Source organism: Colobus angolensis, unplaced genomic scaffold, assembly GCF_000951035.1.
Source record: "Colobus angolensis palliatus isolate OR3802 unplaced genomic scaffold, Cang.pa_1.0 Scaffold150, whole genome shotgun sequence".
Lineage (NCBI taxonomy): Eukaryota > Metazoa > Chordata > Mammalia > Primates > Cercopithecidae > Colobus > Colobus angolensis.
Window position 1 is genome coordinate 6,891,204 of NW_012114600.1, and position 15,907 is coordinate 6,907,110.

At 35.2% G+C, this 15,907-nt stretch overlaps 1 protein-coding gene and 1 pseudogene across 2 annotated transcripts in view; both read right to left on the minus strand.

Moving 5' to 3' along the window:
- The window catches only part of CNTN1 (contactin 1), a 409,794-nt gene that overhangs the window by 358,274 nt on the left and 35,613 nt on the right, over nucleotides 1-15,907 (minus strand). The gene's annotated exons all lie outside the window — the stretch shown is intronic.
- On the minus strand, nucleotides 7,165-9,648 carry LOC105507593 (annotated as a pseudogene).

A 15,907-nucleotide genomic window follows, 5' to 3' on the forward strand; every position in this document is an offset into this window, starting at 1 on the left:
ATGTTGAAAAAACTAACCTTATGCAATTCTTATAATGTCTTCTGCCTCTGTGATATTTTCCCATTTCCAGTTCTTAATGTATTTGTGCTTTCACCATCAGTGTCCTGATTAGGTTAGCCATTGTTTTTTCTTTGTTTAAGAGCCAGTTATTGGGTTGATTTATTAGCTGTGTTTTGTCTGTTCTCTAAGACATTACTTTTCTGCTTTAAATTATTAAATATTTTCATTTGTTTAACTTATTTTATTATGTGTGAGTTAGTTACCAAAATTATTTATTTTCATTCTTTAGCAATGCAAGTGTTTGTGGCTAGGAACTTGTCTCTAGTTACTGTGACTTAATTGTATACCATAGGTCTTCATATATAATGCTTTATTACATTTATTTTCCAAGTAATCTGTTCTTTTGCTCTGAACTTAATCTTTAACCCAAAAGTCACTTGTGAGAGCCACTTATTTCATTGTGATCAGTGAAGCTAATACTTTTCCTTTGGGAAATATGTTAGTGATGTCTTTCTAATCTACTTTTTTTCTCATGTGAATATTGCAAGAGCTTTTTAAACCATATCTTATAATTATATTATTTAGATCAATGCATTACTTTTGTCTATTTGTTTGCTGTGGTCTGAGAGATAAATTAGAATATCTTATATAAATTAGAATATTGTATTACTATATTTCTGTTCATTTTACTTGTGCCTATGTATTAATGACTGCCAGAACTTCATTATCATTTATACACCTTTTACACTTCCAAGTGCTCATGTCTGACTGACTGATTCTGTATGTGTGTCTGTGTGTATCAGAATAGTGATCTATTTAAGAGAAAGTGGTCCTGGCTCGCAGAGCACTGCCTTTTCCTTTGGCTTCCCCTGGGGATTGGGTGTTTGTATGAGGCCCCATCTTTCTGAGACAGCTGCAGGGTAATCACAATAGATATTTTCTCCTCTGCTTATTCCACAGTTCTCTTCCAGCAAGGATGGCAAGCAATGTGATTTCCTCAATGAGACCTACCTCCCCTGCCTCTCTGTAGTAACAAATGGAAGACAGGAGAGTTCCTACAGCCAGCTCAAACATGTTGTTTCTACTGACTCAAATCAAAGACTGTTGGTTTTCCTCCTTAGCATCCCTCAATGCTCTGGGAAATGTTTGCATCTAGCTAGCTGTGTCTGAGATATGTAACTGCATATGCCCTCTGTCAGGATCTTCCTGTACCCTGATTTGATATTTATTGCATTTGACAGCTCTTCATCTTAAATTGTGATTCAAGATTATAGATATCTCTGTTGTCAAAAACATGGTTTACATTTTTCTTGTTATTCTTGTTCACATGATTTCAGAGGAGAGAAAGAGGAAGTATCTTTGGTCTCCTTTCTCACAGTTAGGATTCCCTTATTTCTTCGAAAATTACTGCTGTTTTGAGCTTCACTCTAAACAAATGAAATCAGAATTTTTAAGAATCAGTCCAAGAGGTGTTTAATTTGATAAACTCTACAGGTGATTTTTCCATGGGAACGATGCCCATTGCCTTAGCCAAACAAATGTAGACTTTTAATAATATTTAACATATTCTAGTTACCTTTCTTTCTTTGTATGTACCAAATGCGTATTTTGAGGAACCTTCTTACATTTTTTGAAGGTTCTTGTCACTTCTAAATAAGAGTACTAAACTGACTTCCATGAAAACTACTCATTTTAATCTTTAAGAAATTATATATAGCTTTATTAAATATAGGTCTACTGAGAGTTTATGGGGAGAGAAAGCCTGTTTTGGTTCTGTGGAACTCTTTAATATTGAAATATTCTGGTCTTTAAGGAACGAACAAAATACCCTTTGAAACATTCAACAATGATGATTTAAATAGTCAATCCACAATACTTATCGAACCTTTCTTTGCAGTATAATCATCTTTTACTCTATCACAAAATCGTATGCCTAGTAAAATGATTGTTTTACTGTTCCTCAGTTGCACATCATGTTTTTGCCGATGAATGACTTTGCTCTTATTCTACTGAAATAAATCTTCTCAACTTAGTTGATAAATTATACTTATCTTTTGAAAAAACACCTCCAAAATCAAGGTTTCCCGACCCAGATGTTGGTTCTCCATTTGTAAATTCCATGGGCAGTTTCATCTGTATTTTTCTTAGCATACTTATTGTGTTTTATTAATTTGCATACTTGACCTTTCCCTTCTTAGTGATAAATTGTGATGATAACAGAATTACAATATGTGAGAGTTATTTGGCATCTACTAAGTTCCAGGTAACAGATTAAGTCATTATTTGCATTAATCCTTAAACATATAAGTTATGTAAAATCATTTTTTCTATTTTCCTAATGAGAAAATGTGAATGAAGCTGAGCAGTTTGTACCAAAACACACAACAAGCCAAAGGCCAGTAGTTAAGTATCTCAGTTCAGAAGCAGTACTCTTCATCCACAATGCCCTTCTGTGCCCTAAAGGTCTACTGTCTTTTCAGGGTCTTACTCAGTAACTTTTACATGGTAAACGCTAGGATATTTATTACATTGAATCTCACCACTTAACCCTTACCATTAATTTGATCTTAAATAGGCTGTTTTCATATAATTATAAATGTGGGACCGTCAAGTCAACACTTTGAATGTTTCTGTTTCCTCATTATACTCCAGCATTTTAATCAGAGTATGTTCTCAGCTAGAGTACTTGGCCTAATCATTAGTTCTTATGCCTCTTTCTGCCTTTTAGTGGACTCCAATTGTTTTGTAGATCTGAATTGACAGCAATTACATAAAGCAGCCAGAGGATGATTAGCTTGGAAAGCTGAATTTTGTCAAGTTAATTACCAGTGGTGCAGACTGACTTTGATTCATGAATATGGCTTTTTGCAGAGCTCTTAAGATGTTAATCAGTCAACACTTATTTTTACAGTTTAATGGAAATGTCAGAAGGAGAGTTGAGGTGGGGGGGAGCGGGGGGAACCCAGGAACAGAGACCCTGGTGAGCACTGAATCACCAAATATAAAAGAAAAATTCATTTTAAAGAAGTGGTTTCAGGCTACTTGATCATGAAATGAACACTCCTTTAACTGCCGGAGCTGCAATCAAATCAATCGTCAGTATTATTGACAAACGTGAGGATCAACTGAAAGACTACTCTTTCACAGACAAACTTTCTAAATTCCATTAAATGGAGCTGTGTGGCAATAAATGTCACAAAGACAAGAAAGATAAATGTCAAAAGACAAGAAAGAATATTTATTCTTTTTAAATACAAAATATTTAGAATGCATTATATACTTTTTTATCAAATTGGAAATATTCTGCAATCCCTTCCTGGTTCAACATTGAACAAACACTACTGGGAATAAAGCATTCCTCACAATCCAGCCCTTTAGTTGCTTTTTAAGTCTACTGCCTTTCTTTATCTCATGGTGCCAAACATGTCTTCTACCTCTTCCTCTGGCAGGGGAAGGGGGAGGGCAGGAAGACCTCTTTACCTGAACACTTTTGAGAATAATAGCATGATAGTAAAAATATGAATCCCACATTGTGCTGTCAAATTTTGCCACTGAATATATTTTAATTTATGAAAAAAAATCTGACTTTTAAAATACAGAATCCAAATCTTGAATGTGTATTTCAGCCATCATTTTTAAGCTGTTTGTTTGTGACCAAAGAAATAATAAGCAAAAAATAAAAATAAAAAATGTAGCCTTATTTGGGCTTATAAGCTTTTTGTTAGGAAGCAACATTGTATTTTAAGGATACTGTATTTTGTATTTTGAAAACTGCAAATCAAGTGTAACATCATCAAACAAAATATCATAACCAAATACATCTACTTACTGTGTTTATAAATATTCTCTCCTTGTTTACCTGTCTCCACTCAGAGCCCAAATTCATACCCAGGAACTGTGTCTCTTTTATAAATAGAATGCAAAAGCTTCTAGGCTCTGTACTGATGATCATATCCATTAGGTGACTGTAAGAATAAATTTTCTAGTAAAAATAACAAGGTAGTTGTAACTTTTGAAGCTAATTAAAATATACACCAACCCTATGAGTAAGGAGAGAGAATAATACAAAATGCCTGCTTCATTTATTAATATTATGTAGGCAAAATTAGCATTTTGATGTTAAGAAAAATGTCAAAGAATGCTACTGGATTGAGGAGTTTCATATTAGTGAAATAACTTGAAAGAAATGATTTTTATAGAATTAATTCCTGTCAGCTTATCCAAACATTTCGACAAAAAATTTTGTAGGCAAATCATTAACACTTCAGTACTTTTCTTTGAGGTTTCCTCAGTAGAGACACTAACAGGATTTCTGAACAAATATGGATTTGAATGTTCTTTTGCATTGCATTAAAGACCATCACAGTCAGTGGTTTCTCATGCCCCTCTATGCGCTAGAGGAGAAAACAACTAACCTTCAATTCTGCAATGAAGTTTTCCTGGCAGACTATCAGCATGGTCTACATAATTATTTGACATCTTCAAAATTTCATTTTTGAAATTTGAGAATTTTGGATAATGAGTCAGTAAAATGTAATTGGTGTAATTTCATAAATCATTATGATAAATTAAAATATTATGCTGCAGTTCTGCTCCAAACTTTTAGACGGGAATGTTCTCTTTTTTTGTTGTTGTTGTTTTTGTTTTTTTTTTTTGTTTTTGAGACGGAGTCTTGCTCTGTCGCCCGGGCTGGAGTGCAGTGGCCGAGAATGGGAATGTTCTCTTAATGTTGAATGTCCCCATTTATCATTGGAGTTTTCCTTAGTTCTCCACATATTAAATGTATGAAATTTAATAAGATGTTTTCAAAGATAGCTAGAAAGTAGACATAACATTATCAGATACTATACATACTGAATACTTTGCAGAAAAATTACTGCCTAAATTAAGCACTATATTGTTAAAATTGCTTTGACCCTTCCATTTAGTGAGGCAAATGGTTTAATGAGCAATTTCTCTAGCTTTTCTCATTTGCAATTTAACATTTTCTATTTTATAGTACAAATATTTTTTCAGTGATTGATTCAACAAATATTTTCAGATTTCCTTCTGCACCAAGAATGTAATGATTACCAAAACCAAATGCCTCTTCCCCAAGAGTCCATAATTTAGTGAAAGATTATAAAGCAATACATGAATGTTATGTGCTTATTTTGTTCCTGCATTAGAATCTAATTAGACTGTTTAAATCACCCAAAAGCCCCCCAGTCAGAGATAACCACAGTTAAATTACTGGGATATCTAAATATGTATTTGTGTGTATTTATTAGGTCGGACCATTTGAAGTCACTGTATTTGTTGATTAGAAATGGTCAGTGATGGCAATTTGATACAGTTCAACCTAATTAATATATTCCATTGTATGTGTGACCCACAATTTTCTGCAGTTGAATGTTGAAATTATTATCAATACTTTCTATAATAAGTAATGCTAATAAACTAGGCTATATTGCATACCTGGTCACATCAGTCTTTATGTATATCTTTTCATTCTTTTCCCAATAAAAATCCCTGCAAGCAAAATATCTAAAGAATATGTACATTTTTAAAAACTTGAAATTTATATTTTTAAATTGTGCTGAGGATTTTTTTTGCTCAGACTGTTGTTTCTATTTCAATTTGACAAATGGTGTTTTGAAAATTAATGGCTGCTTTATCCAATTTCTCCATGGTTTTCTATTATCTGTCAAATCAATTTTGGTCACTTATGGTTTACTAAAAAGTTTGTACTTCACTCCTGTTTGGCCTTTTCTAAAAATATAGAATTGTCATAGTATTTTATTTATTAAGGGAAAAAAACACCCAAAATATGTTATGTCCTTCCCACCATCATTTCTAACATAATACATTTTGTTTCTCCTTTGTTTTCCTATATGTCTTGCCAAGGATTGGTCTATTTTAATGACCCTGTCAAAGAACAAATACCAATTTAAAAATGGCATTTTCCCTTTTTATCCCAATTTTTAAATTTAAGCTTTTGTTTTTGGTGATTTTTTTCTTCTTTACTTTCCTCAAGTATATATCCTTACTCTTTTTTTCTGATGTTTAGTTCATTTAATTGTTAGTTTACTTATTTTCAGTCTCTACTATGCCTGTTGCATAATATCTCTTTTGATAGTTATTTAAACTTTTAAATCTCATTTTACACATTATATTAACATTTACATTGCAAGGCATTCCATCACAAATATTACAGATTGATAAAAACTTCATACACATACTCCCCCAAATTGAAACCAGATACAGTCACTTTACTACATCAATAAAATAATAAAAACAATGGAAATGTTAATGTAACTATTTTAAAACAACAAGGCCTCAGGCACTCTGGAAAAGATGTTCTCTTGCAACTATCATATAACATGTCAGTGGTACAAAATTATATTACATGAAAGTTAGCAAATACCCATTAATTAAGTCCACTCTAATAATGACAATGACTTTAGGATCTGATATGTAGTCATTGGATATATTCCTATTTGGACAACTGTCAAAAGGAACATAGATATTAGACAACTGAGGTAATTTCTAATGAGGCTCCCAATTATGAAAAGGTGAGGTGTGTTTTCAGCATACCATGGACAGTTACATCCCTGCTATAGTCACCATCAGGTTTACTCAACAGAATCTAACAGCACACTTGACTTACTGTGCTCACAGTTAGAGACATTTTAGAACTCTTTCCCCATCATCTTCCACAGTGCACCCTCCACCCTTCTCTGAGAATCTCCAAAGTATGCCCTTGACATAAAATAAAGAAGAGAAGAAAAGAGGCTTTGCCTCTCCCATTTCTGACCGACCAGTGGTTTGGCATAGCAGTGTACTACAAAATTCTCATGCGCTGCAACAGTCAGTCACCACTGGAAGCATGGCTACTTTTGCCATAATCTAAACTTTAAAAAGCCTGATAATGAGAAAATGGGTGTGTAGGAAGATTTAGAGGGAGGGAACAGCACTGAAAGGAGTTGAGCAATATTTCCTTTATTCTTCTCAGCTTTTTTAGACTCAAAACAAGTTCCTAAGGACACATCAAATTGCTGTAGTCCTTTCTTCCTATAGTCAAAACAAAACAAAGGATGAAAAATGTCCCCTTCCTTTCTCTGTTCCCCCTAAAATGCATAGTACAGTAAGAAGATACTATTGAGATGTGCTATTTTGAAGAAATTAAAATTGAGATATGTAATGAGGCTGTACACTATCAAGTTGCCAGGTTAGCATTTCAGAGCCAGTGTCTGTGACCAACAAGGAGTGGTGGAAACAAGCAGACCACTTTCAATGTCTCCTCACTGCAGTCCAACCTTCTGGCTAGGATTCATCCTGCCATCCACCTTCACAAATCATTGGCTCAACTGTAAATACATGGCTTGACTGTATCACACCAACTGCTTTATTTTAGGCACAATGGAGTGCATTGGGGGCTGTATGAAAAAACTTGTGGACTCCATGCTCGCAATAGCTTCAAACAACTGAAACTTCATTTGCTTGGGCAGGCTTCTGAAATATGTTTCCCAGTTCTCTGTATCAAACATCAGGTTTCGCTGCATTGATGGCTTGCATGAGGCACTCATATGTGGTCTGAACAAATTTCCGTGTGTCCTCATCCATATTGCCAACAAAATATGTCTCAATCATGTCCCCATGACAACCACTGCAATAAAGAGTGACGTCGAAATTAACAATATCACCTTCTTCCAAGGAGTGTCTGGAATTCTGTGGGAAAGTATAATAATTCAGAGAAGGATAATAATTTATTGCAATGCATCCTAAGTGTACAGCATGGTCTGTTCCTTCAGTAGTTACACCTGGTTTAACTATCCCAGCAGCATTATCCAAAACTTCTCTAACAGTTTAGATACAAGTCACATTCCTTTTGATCTTCAGATCAGAATAATTTAACTTGAGAAGTACCTTTAAGAGCCTGTTCAGATTCAGACATTCCCAAGAAATGATCAGTAAAATCTAGTCTTTGCCTATAACTTGGCACTGGTCTTGTTGTCGTCAGTGGATAATGTGGTCTAAGTTTACCAGCGTATGGATATTAACACTGGCCAACGGGTCAGTGTTAATATCACCTTCTACACTCCAGGAAGACATTTCTTGCTTTTCCTTTTCGTCTTTTGCTTTCTTATGTAATAATTTGTGAGCAGCTCAATTTTCTTTGAAATATTCTGTTAGCAGAAGTGCAAGCCTTGGATGCCCGGTTGATGCAGGTGGGACAATAGAGATTGGCCTGGGGACTCCAGCCACCTGTCTCCTTGGCCGCCATGCTGCCTGCCTGCTGGGGGAGGACTCACCTAGGAAGAGGAGGAGGAAGAGGAAGCCTGTGCATAATTTTATACATACTTTTTAATCTCTGTTATTTTCTAAGCATGATAAAATTGTAAAAGTCACTGTTTTCCTAAGAGTTAATTAAGAGAGTCATTTATCTCAAATGTAAAATGGGTTGATTTGGTAAACATTGTTGGTGTTCAGAGCCATTACAAATCCCACTTCTCATCTGCCTTCCTTTCCTATAGAATGTGGACAGCCAACATTTTTGCCAAGTCCTTACAACTAGGGTCTAGTTCTACCCAATGAGATATTAAGAGAAGTCGCTAGGTAATACTTCCAGGAAGGCTCTAGAAGAAGTCTTACAGAGCTTACTAGTAGTTGCCCCTTTTTTGGTCCTCTACTATTCTCCTTGTTCCTGCCTGGATATGGTCATTTGCCCAAAGGCTTAGCAGTCATCTTCAACATGAGGATGAAACCACACACTTAGGATACTATGGAGTGGGAGAGCAGGGAGTAAAAGCAGAGATACTTAAGAATGTCCTGGAGTTAATGCGCAGATCTAAACTGCTTGCCTCTGGACTTCCTGTTTCATGAAAAAAAAAAAAAAAAAAAGCTTTTTCTTATTTACACTACTTTCATTAGGTTTTCTCATTCTAGCTGCTAAAATTAATGTTAATTGAAAGTGTGGCTGTTGTTGAAGTCAGTTCTCAACCCAGAATCCTTTTTACTAGTCAGTACAAATGTCTCCCAGCTACCATGAGAACATAGCTGCACTCTTCTCTGGGAAATTGTCCTGGCCTAAGAAGAAATGCCTTACTCTGGGCATGACACACCAGCCAATGGTTTAGTGAAAGGACAGTCCAAAAGCACTGCTGCTCTGCCTGAGGGCAGGACACCTCTACAGGGTCATTTAGATGCGAGTTTACATTGGGAGTGACTGAGACTAGACTTCAGTCTCTCATCCCGCCCGAACACGTTATTCTATTTCCTTCACTTACAGATTTGTCCTGAGTATATTTCCTTAATAAATCACTTACATCTGGGAAGGCCTATCAAATCCAGTGCATATTTTTATGTTAGGATTTTTAATAAATATACTATGTTTATTTTATAGATAAAGGGTGTAGCATGTGTAGTTTTTGCTTTTTAGATTTTTTCGACAATTTGTCTATGGCCTAATATAGGATTGATTTTGTTTGGATACATGGAAATTTGAAAATAAAGTGGTTTTTTTTCTAAATAATTTACAAGTTTCGTATATAAGTTAATCTTATTAGTTCTATCACTTAAATCCAATATGTTTATATTATTTACCATTTGAGTCTCCTTGTATTTATAACAGTTTCTTAAAATTTGCATGTACATTTTCTGGTTCATTCAGGTCCATCCACTTTTTTATCTGTGATGTACATTTTCTTACCATTTACAAAACTAATCTTCTACATTCCATTCATCCTCTTTTTTTTTTTTTTTTTTTGAGACGGAGTCTCTGTCACCCAGGCTGGAGTGCTGTGGCCGAATCTCAGCTCACTGCAAGCTCCGCCTCCCGGGTTCACGCCATTCTCCTGCCTCAGCCTCCCGGGTAGCTGGGACTACAGGCGCCGCCACGTCGCCCCGCTAGTTTTTTGTAGAGACGGGGTTTCACCGTGTTAGCCAGGATGGTCTCGATCTCCTGACCTCGTGATCCGCCTGTCTCGGCCTCCCAAAGTGCTGGGATTACAGGCTTGAGCCACCGCGCCCGGCCCCATTCATCCTCTTTGCTTTGAATTCTGTTATTTCTGCTTTTCATTTGCTATTATATTTGTCTGACAGTCTTCTCATTTTATTTAAAGCTTTATTTCATTTTAAACACGACTAAAATTTTTTAAACTTTTCTCTTGTAAATAGCATATATCAGGATCTTTTTTTTGGCCCCAATCTTACAGTCTTTGCTTTTTGCATTGTTTTTTGTTTTTTGACACTTTGTCCTTGCAGGAGTGTAGTTAACCATCACATTTATTATACTGTATAACACATTTTTAAAATAATATTTCCTCATGTTCTTTTTATTATTAGAAATTTTTAACTATTATAATAAAAAAGAATATGAGGAAGCATTTTAAAGAAATAATTTTATTATTAGAATTTTTAAATTCTAATAAGACTTTTTAATTAGATTAAAAATCAGATTAGAATTTATTTAATTTTGTTGAGATTTTTCTTAATTTTATATCATGTTTACATTCTAATAAAAACATGCGAATTTTAAACATAAGTATTTTAAAGAAAATATGTAATACATTATAAAACTTGTGATGGCTAGCTTACTTTAATTCATTTTCCTTTATTAGTTTGTCTACTATTTTGAAGGCAAACATTCTATTTTTATTCCAACAGTTTTTTAAACATTGAAATAAATTTCACATCTTTTATTGGTATTATTAATATAAAAAGAAAAGAATTATTGAATTATCCCTTGATATGGTTTGGCTCTGCCTCCCCACCTAAATCTCACTTGGAATTGTAATCCCTATAATCCCCATTTGTCAAGGGTGGGGCCAGGTGGAGGTAATTGGATCATGGGGGTGGTTTCCCCCATGCTGTTCTGGAGATAGTGAGTCTCAGGAGATCTGATAGTTGTAGAAGCATCTGGAATTTCCCCTGCTTGCACTCACTCCATCCTGCCACCCCGTGAAGAAGGTGCCTGCTTCTCCTTTGTCTTCCGCCACGATTGTAAGTTTCCTGAGGTCTTGCCAGCCATGCAGAACTGTGAGTCAATGAAACCTCTTTCCTTTACAAATTACCCAGTCTGGGGTACTTCTTCATAGTAGTGTGAGAACAAACTAATACATCCCTTTTATCAAATTTCTTCATATGTACTATTTAAAAGCCAGAACATAGTTTCTGAATTGTTTTAACATTTTTATTTTTCCAAAATATTTTAATATTTGTATTACTTTTTACCATATCAGCAATAATAAAGAATAGTTATATTCTAATTCTGGAGTGGGTGGGTGGAATTTATTTTCTTCTGTTTGCCACATTCTTTCCCCCTCCCCAGTCATTAAACAAAGGTTTTATTATTCTTGAAATGTTAGATATTTTACCATACCTGTGTATTGATGTCTTCTCATCAGTTATTACTATGCAAATTCTGACTCAAGAGTTCCTTGAACTCATGAAACTTTTTTTTCCTACTATTTTAAATTATTGCTTCTCCTGTTTGCTCTGGTGGTTTTTTTTGTGTGTGTGTGTTTTTTTTTTTTAATTGAATGCCTACTAAACACCTATTTAATCTCAGAGCTCTAGCCTCCTGTGTCAAAGAAATATTGTACTGGACAAATTTAACCAGGCAAGAAAAACTTTACTCAAGACTATTGCAATAGTGGAAAGGGATTAAACTCAACTCCACCAAAACAATAAGCGAGAGAGATTTTAAGAGCTGAGGTGAGCTAGTGGACATGTACTGAAGGATGTCATGGTGAGGCTGGTGATTAGGTCAACTGTGTTTGCTAATTTGCACTTGTTGAAATTAGGTTCTACTCTCCTATAGAAACTAAGAGATAGGGGTAGGGGCACTATCTTCCTTAATGATTACATTCCAAAGGGATGGCTCCCAGGTCCTTGAGAAAGATATTTCTGGATTGCAAAACTGGCTAGAGGCTGGGCTGGAAAAAAGATTTCTGTATATCTCAAAGGGACAGAGAAAGAATTTTCAATTACAAGTGTTGTTGTTGTTGTTTTGAGATAGTTTCACTTTTGTTGCCCAGGCTGGAGTGCAATGGTGTGATCTCGGCTCACAACCTCCACCTCTCAGGTTCAAATGATTCTCCTGCCTCAGCCTCCTGAGTAGCTGGGATTACAGGCATGTGCCACCACGCCTGGCTAATTTTGTGTTTTTAGTAGAGACGAGGTTTCTCCATGTTGGCCAGGCTGGTCTTGAACTCCTGACCTCAGGTGATCTGTCCACCTCTGCCTCCCAAAGTACTGGGATTACAGGCATGAGCCACCACACCTGGCCCGATTACAAGTTTTCTAAAGTAAATCCCCTAGAAAAGGGAGGTAAGGGGCCTGAGACTTTGGAAGAAGCCAATTTAGTCAAGCTAAGTGGAACTTAAGCCTGTCTTGGTCACATGTCATTTGTCTTCTGTAATTTTGGTCTCCTTATATTTTCCTGAGTTCCGGGAGTATTTCCTGAACTTGTCATCTACATGGCTGATTTGTTAAAATTCCATCAATGATCTCTATTTTCTTTCATGTTTTAAATATAGCAATAGTGCTTTTCATTCCATACAATCTCTCATTGTTTCAGAACATTTTCTCATCCATGATTCTTATTCTACCTTAATTGGAAAAGCATTGGTTTATTTCTGATATCAACACAATAAATTCTTTATCGTGTCTTGTAGTAACCAATGTATAAATCTATACTCTGTCTTATTTTAAATATCACTATCTTTTGAACCAAAGTAAGTGTTCTTCTGTTTGTTCATGATCACAGAGGACAGTCTGTGTATTTTCAATACTCAGTATTGAGATAGGTTCTTCCCAAAAACTTACGTATCTATTTCCAAATATTTCTAGCACAAATGAAAGGACAATGAAGTAGTTTAAAATTCTTTTATTTTTATTTTGCTAGTCAGGAGATCCAATAGCCTAGGATAGTGGCAGACAGAAATTGAGTTGTGTTGGAAGTCAGGACAAGATCTATTAGCCTATATTGAAGCTGAGTTTTCTTTTTCTCTGTTTGTTGAAGAAATCAGTAGTTGGATGAGCCAAGCCTCTATTCTATGCCTGAAAGACACTCCTGTAGAAATCCAGGGATTGTGGTGGTACCCTCTCTTTGTTCCCAGAATATGCCAGAATCTGACCATAACTGGCTTTTAAGAGAAAGGATTAGCAAACTTCTGCTAGTATCTGGGACCGACTTACCCATGAGTCAGGCACAGTAGGCACAGTGCCTAGGGTACATGTTACATTTAGAGGTTCAAAAATGTTCTAATTTGTCTTAAAATTAGAAATGAAAAAGATAATGATAATGAATATACAATCATGAATCCAGCCTGGACATACAAGGAATAGTATATATAAAATAATGAATATATAATCATGAATCCAGCCTTTATACCAAGACAGAATATAATTTGTAATTCTCTCTGCCTCTGCCTCTCCTTTATAATTTATAATTATCTTTCTCTTTCTATTGGAAGAAGAGGCCCAGGCACTTAGATGTGTCTAGGGTCCATGAAAGCCATAATGAGGCCCTGCTACCATCTCTTCCACTTACCTTTGGGATAAACCATTTAAACACACGCAGATATTCTTGGTCACACTAGTAGTTCCTTCAAACTAGGATGACTTCACTATGTCTAGCAGAAATATGTCAGAGTTTCTAGCTGTGAATATAACCCATTGCCATATATCCCCTGTTTTTGTATCTTATTGCTTACTGTGGTACAATCCCAATAGGGCAAAAGGTGTGATCACTTCATGCCTGGAATGAACAACAAAGCTATAAAAGTTTCAGTCACCTATGATAAGTCCATGAATAACACATCAAGTGTTACATAAAACACTTTAAAAAACAAATCTGAGATAATAAAGTATATATTCTTTCAAAGCTCAAAACCACTCAGACGAACATTTATACAGCCATATTCCATTTAGCTCCAGTTTCCTCCACTTTCTGGAAAAATTCTGAAGGTTCAGTCTGGAAGTCTCATGAGAGTCATCTTGGAGGATTTCAGGTTAATAAAACTGAAAGCATAAAGCAGCTGAGGTTGGCTTCTTCACCAGACAACTACTTTGGTTATTAGAGATGAAATCTTAAAAGATTATGGAACAATGTAGCCCAGCAAAAGGAAATAGAATATGCAATGAAAATAATGATCTTGAACAGCTAAGAATTAATTATGTAGAATTCCACAGCCTAAAAACATCATCTGCTAGGCCTGGATGGAACAGCTTCCAGATAAGGAGCGAAGTCAGCCTGCCTCCTCAGTGCCAGGCTCCTGCTCGTACATGCACTATCCTATGTCATCCTCTAACAGCTCTCTATGGCAGCTACTTTTATTATTAATATTTCATAGGCAATAAAGCAGGCTGAGAGATTTTAAGTAACTTGCCTAAGTCAGACCTAGTAAGACGAGTGTGAAAGCCAACAAATTCTATTTGGTTCTTTGCTCTAAACTTATTACACTACTCTATCTTCAAAACACCTTTCCTTTACATAGGAAAAAAACCACATTTGTTGGAGGGCTCTCATGAAAATTTTACTGCCTAATATACGTTTTCCTTCAGCATATATGCAGAAGTTTTCTTACTGACTGTGGTTTCGCTTTATTTTAGTAAGAAATAAATTCAAATATGCTTAGAAAAGAGAGAAGCAGTTCAATTACTCTCTGAAATATTTTACACTACTAGACTTATTCTACATTAACACTGCTTTTCTCCTGTACCACAAAATCCGTACTATATATAATATATATAAAACATGGATTGTGTGTGAGTGTGTGCATATGTATGTGTGTATGTGTATATATCGGCCAACTGTTAGACTTTCAGTAACTATTTTGACTCTCTGAGAGTGGAGTTTACTGTCATGCATCTCAATAAACTACAAGTGGCTTGAAGACATGGATAATATCTAATAGAGACCTACAACCACTTTTCCAAAGCTTATAGGGCCAGATATGTTTTGGACCTAGATATTTTTTATAATTTTTAGAAACGTGTGTATATATGTATATATACATGTTTGGAATAACAACCTATAATCAAAGACATCTATATTTCTTCAGCAAAAACTGTCAATATTCTGAATATTCACAGCAAGTGGAATAGATAAGATATAAATTGCCTTAAACCAGTTCAGAACAGGTTATCTTAACAAATGAGTTCAGGTCAAGATCAGATTTTGTCACCAAATGAATCATAGACACTGCATGTTTAGTTTGAATTTCCATATTATAAGGCAGGAAATATGGACCTGTAATTCTTTTGTACCCTGCATAGCTCCCCTACAAGGTGTTTGTTAGCTGATGGAGAAGTCTGTTGTTCCCCATGCCTCAGATTAATGTAATATGTCCCAATTCAGCAGACAGCATCCTTCATGATAAATTATAAAAATGAATATATTAAGTTTTGAGATTGGGAATCAAAGTCGAATTTTTCTTTGGCATTTCTCTTTGGCAGGGAAAATAAGTTGATGTTTTTAGAGATCTTTATATGACATTAAGAACCTTAAAACCTAGAAAAAAGGGTTCTATATATATATTAAAAAAGGAGGTGATCCTGAATATTTTTATAGTCACCATCTATGTAGCTTATTTGCCATTTTGGGGCAGAGAATGTGATAAGAAACATGACAAACTGGCACATGAGATTGCTATGAAAGAGGACGGAGATGGAATGCATTACATCCTTTATGTAAGTATCACTGTCTGAAACATAATTCTAATAAGTGAGATGTCTAGATGAATGTGATGCCTGGGATTCAGAAAGAGGAGAGAGAGATTCAACTAATGCATTTGTTTTCTTAAATGAGGAAAAACATATTTCACTTTATATTTTATATATTCATAGCTGGATTTCAGTTTAAACAATCTGACTATATATCTATATATATACATATGTGTATATATGTGTGTGTGTATAC